The sequence below is a fragment of the Schistocerca piceifrons genome, unplaced genomic scaffold, assembly GCF_021461385.2.
Source record: "Schistocerca piceifrons isolate TAMUIC-IGC-003096 unplaced genomic scaffold, iqSchPice1.1 HiC_scaffold_943, whole genome shotgun sequence".
Classification (NCBI taxonomy): Eukaryota; Metazoa; Arthropoda; class Insecta; order Orthoptera; family Acrididae; genus Schistocerca; species Schistocerca piceifrons.
The window spans coordinates 2,662,501-2,672,500 of record NW_025729216.1 but is presented as its reverse complement, the minus strand read 5'-3'; positions in this window follow the sequence as shown (position 1 = coordinate 2,672,500).

The following is a 10,000-nucleotide window of genomic DNA, read 5'->3' as shown; positions in this document are numbered from 1 at the left end:
CCCTAGCACGAAGGAGGTTCAGCGGGTTACCCCGACCTTTCGGCCTAGGAAGACACGCTGATTCCTTCAGTGTAGCGCGCGTGCGGCCCAGAACATCTAAGGGCATCACAGACCTGTTATTGCTCAATCTCGTGCGGCTAGAAGCCGCCTGTCCCTCTAAGAAGAAAAGTAATCGCTGACAGCACGAAGGATGTCACGCGACTAGTTAGCAGGCTAGAGTCTCGTTCGTTATCGGAATTAACCAGACAAATCGCTCCACCAACTAAGAACGGCCATGCACCACCACCCACCGAATCAAGAAAGAGCTATCAATCTGTCAATCCTTCCGGTGTCCGGGCCTGGTGAGGTTTCCCGTGTTGAGTCAAATTAAGCCGCAGGCTCCACTCCTGGTGGTGCCCTTCCGTCAATTCCTTTAAGTTTCAGCTTTGCAACCATACTTCCCCCGGAACCCAAAAGCTTTGGTTTCCCGGAGGCTGCCCGCCGAGTCATCGGAGGAACTGCGGCGGATCGCTGGCTGGCATCGTTTATGGTTAGAACTAGGGCGGTATCTGATCGCCTTCGAACCTCTAACTTTCGTTCTTGATTAATGAAAACATACTTGGCAAATGCTTTCGCTTCTGTTCGTCTTGCGACGATCCAAGAATTTCACCTCTAACGTCGCAATACGAATGCCCCCGCCTGTCCCTATTAATCATTACCTCGGGTTCCGAAAACCAACAAAATAGAACCGAGGTCCTATTCCATTATTCCATGCACACAGTATTCAGGCGGGCTTGCCTGCTTTAAGCACTCTAATTTGTTCAAAGTAAACGTGCCGGCCCACCGAGACACTCAATAAAGAGCACCCTGGTAGGATTTCAACGGGGTCCGCCTCGGGACGCACGAGCACGCACGAGGCGGTCGCACGCCTTCGGCTCGCCCCACCGGCAGGACGTCCCACGATACATGCCAGTTAAACACCGACGGGCGGTGAACCAACAGCGTGGGACACAAATCCAACTACGAGCTTTTTAACCGCAACAACTTTAATATACGCTATTGGAGCTGGAATTACCGCGGCTGCTGGCACCAGACTTGCCCTCCAATAGATACTCGTTAAAGGATTTAAAGTGTACTCATTCCGATTACGGGGCCTCGGATGAGTCCCGTATCGTTATTTTTCGTCACTACCTCCCCGTGCCGGGAGTGGGTAATTTGCGCGCCTGCTGCCTTCCTTGGATGTGGTAGCCGTTTCTCAGGCTCCCTCTCCGGAATCGAACCCTGATTCCCCGTTACCCGTTACAACCATGGTAGGCGCAGAACCTACCATCGACAGTTGATAAGGCAGACATTTGAAAGATGCGTCGCCGGTACGAGGACCGTGCGATCAGCCCAAAGTTATTCAGAGTCACCAAGGCAAACGGACCGGACGAGCCGACCGATTGGTTTTGATCTAATAAAAGCGTCCCTTCCATCTCTGGTCGGGACTCTGTTTTTTTTTTTTTTAAAAAAAAAAAAAAAAAATCTTTATTTACTTTACAATAATATTTATACATCTAACCCACCACCTTATTACATTAGTGGGTCTTACTTACTACTGTTAGTTACAATTTGCAGCTAATTACAATATGTATTAAGTTGTGAGCTACAGCTTTCTAATTGCAATGGGCAGCTATACAATAAACTACTTAATTAAACTTCTAATATTTTAAAAACTAAACCTACATTTACTTCCTGCAGCGTCACAAGTGTGTCAGCAATATACAAACCTACTTATATGCCTTGCCCATCGAGCTAACCCCGATGGGCGTGCCCCTGACACTGGGCAGGCCAGGATTTTAATCGCTGCAGGTTCCTATATCTAAATTTCTAATCTAATTCCTACTATCTAATTTTAACCTACGTCATTTCCAGTGTAATGTCAATTCCGGGTAATTCCTATTCCCCACCCCCCCTATTCCCGCGCGTGGCGGATTCCAGACTAAGAGTCGGCCTATCCACGCGCAGGCGGAATGGGAGTAGGGCGTATTAGTCGCAATTTGTGCTATTTAGTCTAGTTCCCTCATGTATTCTCTTAGCACCTTTTGTGATACCTCGTTGGCAAGTTTATTTATCATTTGGAAGGTATCTTCATGTCTAATTAGGTTATAAGTGTCATAGTCAGGTAGTTGGTCTCGTAGTGTAGAGGCAACATCATTGAAGAGAGGGCACTCGTAAATCACATGATCGGGAGTGCCCTCCGGTTCACCACATTCACACGCGGGTGTCGCCCTTTTCCCAAACCGGCATAAGTATGCCGGATAAGGTCCATGTCCAGTGAGAAAATGGATTAGCCCTCTGGTTGGTTCGAAGTATTTCATTTTCAGCCGTTCTGTAATACTTGGTAACAATTCATGTGTCCTGCGCCCTGTTTCATCAGTATCCCATAGTTCTTGCCATAGTTGTACTCCTCTTTTCCTAATCTCGCCCTTATCCCCAGCCCTGATACCTAAGATTTCCTCTATTTTTGTTATGTTTCCCTTTTTACTCCAGAACCATGCAGCTTGCTCCCTGATTTTAATATCCAGGGGGCAAAGCCCCATTATAACTGTTAATGCTCCTCCAGGTGTTGTACGATAAGCACCTACCGATCTTAGAATCATGTTTCTTTGAACCCTTCTCACTGTCATGGCGGGCACCACCCTCGTGAGCCTGTGTGCCCAGACCCCCGAGCCGTAACCCACTATCGATGTTAGTATACTATTGTGATAAAGTTTTATAAGGTGAGGTGGTAGATGAAATCTCCTGTGTCCTATGGATATGAGGTTATTCAGTGTTTGAATAGCTTTCTGGGTCACGGTTTCAATGTGTTTCCCAAAATTCCACCTCTCATCAATGATGATGCCCAAGTAACGTGCGTCACGTCTCCGAAGAACCGGCGAGCGGTTGATACGTACGGTCGGGTTACGTAGTAATTGTCCCTTTAATAGCAAGTAGGTGGACTTACTTGGCGACACCGTCATTTTGGTGTTTTGACACCATAGCTGTAGTTTATTTAAGGCAGTCTCTATTTTAGGTTCAATGTCTTCGCGGCTTCGGCCGCCGACCAGCAGGAGGAGGTCATCTGCATACGCTATCACCTCTAGCACTTCCTCACTTTGTTGTAGGGTGTCCAATAAAGGCTCCATATGGATGTCCCAGAACAGGGGCCCGAGTACGGAACCCTGAGGACATCCCTTTGTTATAACTTTTCCAATTCTCTTGCTAGAGGATGATAGCCAGACCTCCCGTTCTTCACAATAGCTCCTCAGGCATCCATATAGCGGCCCTGGACACTCCTTCTCCCGCAAGCAGGAGAAGAGCGAAGGCCACCACAGGTTGTCGAAGGCGCCACTGATGTCAACCATAATGCCCACCACGTACTTATGCGGGGTAGAGCCACAGACCTCAGCAGCCAGGGCGATCGCATCAGATGTCGATCGCCCAGGCCTGAAGCCGAACTGTCTGTCGCTCACCCCACGCAGCACTCTATGTGCAGCCAGTCTGTCAGCTAGTAACTTCTCTAATATTTTCCCTAGTATGTTGATTAAGCAAATAGGTCTATAAGATTTTACATTTGTAGGATCTTTATCTAACCCTTTCCGAATAATGACTACGTTTGCTGATTTCCACACCCTAGGAATTTTTTGCCGTATCAGACACTCATTGTATAGGTGAGTGAGTGGTGCAGTTAGCTGGGGGGCCAGGAACTGCACCACCTCAGCCACAATGCCGTCTGGCCCGGGAGCTTTTCCCCTTTTAAGTGCTTTTATATGGGCAGCTACCTCTTCCTCCGAGAAAGGGTAGACTGCCGTATTATTGATGTACTCATTTTGGTCTTCATGTCTTAATTGTTGTTGCTGGTCGGATTCTCCATCCGCACTATCGTCAGGCAACAGGGACTGGAGGAGGACCTCAGCAGTTTCCTGCCAAGACTCCGTCATCCTGTCCCCGTGCCTAACTGTTGACAATTCTAGTGGAGAGCGGATCTTCTCTCGAACTAGTTTGTACGGTGTACCCCAGGGGTCCTGTGCCAATTGGCTCTGGACGAAGTTTTCCCAGCTTTTTATCCTAACATCCTGGAGTTCTTTCTGAAAAAGACGTTTAGCCTCCCGATATTGTATCAGCCATCTTTGCCGTTCCAGCCAGACGACACTGCGCTGGTAGTACCTTCTCAGCCTCCTAACAGACTGGCGCATAGTTTCTAGTTCGGGCGACCATGGCGATGGAGAGACTGCAATAGCCTTCCTCCTGGTCGGTACGGCAGCTTTCACCGCGTTCGTTATTGCGTTGGTCAGTTCTTCTGCTCGGTCATTTACGTCTATGTCAAAGTCTGCTTCACCCTCTGGTAAGGCAGGAATGACGCACTCCCTGGCTAGTCGTTCCCAATTAGCCCTTCTGTAATTAAACTGCATCTCCCACCCCATGGCCCAGCAGGACTCTTTTCCACCTATAATGAAAGTAATTAAATTGTGGTCACTTGTAGTGGCGTTTTCCTCCACTTTCCACTCCTGTATCGTATTGATTGCATTAGGGGTTGCTAAAGTTATGTCAATATTCGTGCCTGGTCCTCCTCCCGCCGCATAGGTTGGAGGATTACCAGGTTTGTTGGCTATCACTAGCTGTGATGCCATGATGTAATCTTCTACTTTTTCTCCATTGGTGTCCCTTGTGCCGCTGTGCCATAGGGGGGATTTTGCATTGACATCAGCCGTGATTATGATTCTTCGTCCCTGCAGTGCCGTGGTTACTGCTGCCAGATGGTCAAGATGTACTTCAATATTATCTCCGTACTGAAAGTACATGTTAATTAATATGACTGTTTCATTAGGAGATAGCAGCTCCACGACATTGCAGTGACTGTTATTAAATTGTGATAGTATAGTCACTTTCAGGGCTTTGTTCGTGATGATTATTGCCGCTTTCGGATTGTCTCCTTGGCTGATTACTTGCCACGTCGCGGCTGTGAATGTGATTCTTCCATCCAGGGAGTACGGCTCTTGTAGACAGAGCACATCGAGCCTCCTCTCCTCCACTTCCTTTCGGAGCTCCTGCATTACGAGTCGACTGTTGTGTGTGTTAAGTTGGCCAATTGTAATTTTTGTCATCTATGGAAAGTATGTATGTATGTGATCGTTTGGCCAAGTCTTGTTCCAGTCATACGTAAGACGTCCATTTGCCAACACTGACTGTTCGTATATGTCGTTTAGGTCAAACTTTTCTCCTCGTCTTTCGAAAACTTTCTTTAGTAAGTCTCGCAGGGCTCCGAAGTCAGTGGGGAGATTCACTGACTTTAGCTGTATCCTGTCTACAGCCTCCATTACCGAGAAGGTGACTCTTCTTCCGTATTCGTGCCCCACGCGGACCACATGTCGTAAGGCAGTGGTCAGGGTAGCCGGCTGCTCTAATCTCGCCAGTTGCATGGTGAATTCTAGGTTCGGATATATCCGAACTGGGTCTATTGGCGGTAGTCTTACCACTGGGGTTTCTACCGAACTAGTTATGGTGTTCTCTTGTACAGGCTTTTGTTCTTTTTGATTATCTATATTTGCTGAGACCTCAGGCACAGGATGCTTTTGCCGTTGCAGGTGTATAGTCGGCTTTACTCCCCTGCTGAGAGAGGAGGGAGTAGCCATAGGGATGGTTTCTGTCTGTATGCATTTATCTATTTTTGGTGGATCTGTTTGAATGCCTTTGTCGACTGTTTCTGGTACCGGATCCCTCGAAAGAGACTTTATAAACTCTTTGAATCTGCTTGCCCTAATGGCGTCCCTCCTCCTTTTGCTAGGGGACTTTCGCTTTGGCATCCTGTTTTGTTGTACGTACTCAGCCATAGTCCGTTCTTGATATTAGTCTTTGCTCTAACATGCGGTATGTAGGGCAATTTCGTCCTGAGGCTCCACAGTTTCTCTTCCCACGCCTTTTGCAGGGAATGCACACGCTTGCAGCTTTGCATTCTTTGCGTGTGTGTCCATCTTCGCCGCACCTGGAGCAAGCCGACCCCCTGGTGCAGTGCCTTAGAACATGGTCCAAGTCTCCGCAATTGTGGCAACGAGGTACCACAAGGTAGTCTCTAATATTGATGGCATGAAAGCCAATGTACAGTCTGCCCATTGTTATGATTTGTTTCCACATTGGTGCTGTGACCTCAGCGACGTGATGCACGACATCACGATCCCGAGGTCCCGTTTTGAATCTTAGCTTAAAAGAATCCTTAAATTCATTCTCATTCATGTGATCGAAATTTTGATCCTTTATACTTTGGTGTAATTCTTCATTCGTTATTGTTGCTGGTACATCGTATAGAATGACCAGTGGGTTTCTTTTTCTTGGCGGTTCACACTTTACCACCGAGTTCAGTTTAGGATGTTTTAACAATTTTTCTTTGTCCTCGTCTGTGGCCACTTCCACAATTACCGAGTTTCTACTGGGTTTTACTTTATTTATTCGTATTTTGTCTTTTACTGGGTCAACACTTTTAGTCAGCAGTTCTTGTATCTTTTTTACGCTTGTGTCTTCGCCTGGTAGGGTTCTGAGAAAGACCGCCGTATCTGACCGCTTGGTCATCTTGGCGATCGTTTCTTTTGTGGTTTGGGGCTTTGGCGGTGCTTGCGCAACCACTCCAGCCCAGGTTTTTGTTGGTTGCCTCCTCAAACGTTCATTTTCTTTTTCTAGCTCCTCTACGCGGCCTTCGAGCTTGGCGTGGGCGATGGCCCATGCAGCCAGCTCGTTCTTTATAGTGGACAAAGCCGCCTGACTTATCTTGCCGTTCTTAATATTCTGCTCCAAGAGCAGCGTAACACGTGCATGTCGTTGCGTAACAGTTTCATCCTCTGCTAGTCCCATCTCGTCTTGTGGAGAGGGATCAAGCATCGCAGATGCTCGCTTAAGCGCACTCGATTCACTCGTCTCAGGTGTAGCCATATTGTTAACGAGTGAAAATAAGGTGGGAGCCCGTCTCTTGCCCCGGACCGGCTCCTCTGGCATGGGGGGGGACTATTGCAGCTCGCCCACCGACCTCGCCCCTAGGTCAAGGGCACTCCAGAGCTGCAGGGTTCAACGCGCCGTTGCCAGCGCACTGGTCCCCATCGAAGGCCTCGTCGTCGACGATTTCACCCGACGCTCCTCGGCAAGTGCACCCCGCACTCCGGAGAGGCGGATGCACCCCTCGCCCTTCGCCGCCTACTAGCCCGAGTTTCCACCTGAAGGCCGAGGACCCACTCCTACTCAGGTGGTGGGTCGGTCCCCCAGTCGTTCGGCGGTCTGGGCCCATCTAACCTGGCCCAGGCGATGTCACCACCACCTGGGTTTGGCAGAACACGCCCCGGTTACCCAGGGGCGCGGCGAAGTACCCTTGCCGACTCGCGCCGTGATCCCACGCCGACAAACGAGGTCGCCGGCATGCAGAGCACCTGCTGGTCTGTGCCCTGCGAACAGAAAGGGACTGGTGTTCGGTCCCTCGACACAGCTCCCCCTGTGCCACGCACCCTTCGCTTTCGCATCGGGTTGGGTCGCAGCTCTCCCTTTTGACGCAAGGCAGAATGCCGAGCTTGACGTCTGGCACCACGGGAAGGCGGAAAGAGCTACTTGGGAAGGAGAGGCTGTAAGAGACGCTTCACTTCCCCGAGTGAGGACTGCCGCGGCACGCCCGACTGGAAAGCGATACGCCCCAGTGCGAGCCTCCGTGCCTTACGGCGCGCCGGCAACGGGCGGGCCCGCGCCAAAACGCGCCGTCAAGCGACTGACCTCACGCCAGACTCGGGACTCTGTTTGCATGTATTAGCTCTAGAATTACCACAGTTATCCAAGTAACGTGGGTACGATCTAAGGAACCATAACTGATTTAATGAGCCATTCGCGGTTTCACCTTAATGCGGCTTGTACTGAGACATGCATGGCTTAATCTTTGAGACAAGCATATGACTACTGGCAGGATCAACCAGGGAGCTGCGTCAACTAGAGCTGAGCAGCCGGCCGCCCGGGAGTGTGTCCCGGGGGCCCGCGCGAACACGCAAGCGTCCGCTCAATCATTCTGCAAACAGGAGGAGGCTGAGCTCCCCTGCACAATACACCTCGAAACCCTCTCAGGTCCCGGCGGCGCGCAGCGCCGTCCCAAGTACTTGGTCGGGTTCGAGAGAGGCGCAATCGCCCGGAGTTAGGCGAGTAGACGCTTTCGGTGCGACCACCCGTGCTCCCAACTGAGCTTGCCGCTGCCGACAGAGGCCCGGGAGCGTGCTGTCGTGGCATTGCCGGCGGGAGACAACACGCGCCACCTACGGTGACCGGCAGCTCCAACGCCAGCGCCACAGAAGGACAAAAGCCCCACTTGGGTGCCGAAGCGAACTCTCCCAGCACAGCGCACGCGCCAACACATCCGCACAGCTGCGATACAAACCACCAGCGAGAACCGCTGGGGCGACCGAGCAGCAGACGGCGTCGCGGCGCCGAGCGCCGGGCGGCGGCGCATCCTCAACGCACACAGTCCTCAATCGGACCAGCACACTGAAGATGTCCACCGCGCTTCGCACCGGGCCCGCGAGGACCTACTTTGGCCGCACGGCGCCGCGCGCAGGGTGCGCCGGCGCGCAGCTGCGACGCCTGCCGCGTCCGTCGGCCGGCGCGCCTGCCACTGGCCGCCCCCACCAGCCGGCTGTAGCGCGTGCGCCCACGCACCGCGCGGCCAGCACGCCGGGAGGCGCCCCCTCACCGGCCGGGGACGGTCCCACCCAGCCACCGCCGCGTATCGCTTCACACCCAGATGCCGTTCAGTTTCGTCAGCATGGTGGGTATCGCTGGAACAACCGGTTAGTACCTCAACCTACCGTCGCCATCACCGATTCACCCCTAGCGAGAACAACCGCACCACAACGGGTTACCATTTGTTCATTTGCGTAACTTCACCAGAAAACGTATGCGTCCATCGCCATTTGCAACTTCCACGATTATTGCATGCCTGTGTCAGGTGTCACACCACACTACGTCTGCCCACATACACGCAACAAAATGTGCACGCCTAGACAATACGTGGAAGGTGGCCCCCGTACGTATGCGATGTCCATTGCTCGAACGACTGTCAACCGGCCTCTGTAGCATGTCGCAGATATGGAACGCGGTGCACCATGCTATCACGGTGTGTGAGGAGAGACGACTAGGTCCGAATACATCAACAGACAGCTCATGCTGATCGCCATCCACGGCGTCCGTTCCTCCCACACGTCTCTATGGCGTACCACACTGCAATCCAGCTGTCATAGGGAGACGACACGTAGCTGCATGCACAATATTTGCACTGTATGGTCCGCCGTTTTTGGGCGCAGTCGTTGTACGGTCACACATGTGCCACGATGTATCATTCAGTACATAAGGACGAATGTGCAGTACAGATTGTGGTTTACGCGTACGACATCAGCGGACAGTTGACACAGGCCGCACCACAACGTAGCCTGAGTACGTCGCATGCGAAGGGCATTGAACATGCAAACTTCTCACCAACCAGCTTGCGAAGGCAGGGGGCAAGGTGGGGACGTGGGGAGGTGTGGGGGGGGGGGGGGGGCGCGGCATGTACGTCCTGCTGCCATCCACATTACAGTGTACAGCAGGAGCATGTGGAAAGTCAGCAAGACTTGCAAGGTGTTTAACATGAAGCGATACACAGGGGAGCGGGCAGTGCGAGTAGCGAACTATATTGCGAGGGTTGCGGGTGGGCAACACTACACTAATTGAACGAGTCGTATAACAATTACAGAGCAGGTTTAGGCGACAACGTGGGTTACGTTAGCGGACAACGTGGGTTACGTTAGCGGACAACGTGGGTTACGTTAGCGGACAACGTGGGTTACGTTAGCGGACAACGTGGGTTACGTTAGCGGACAACGTGGGTTACGTTAGCGGACAACGTGGGTTACGTTAGCGGACAACGTGGGTTACGTTAGCGGACAACGTGGGTTACGTTAGCGGACAACGTGGGTTACGTTAAGGCACAACGTGGGTTAGGTTAAGGCAC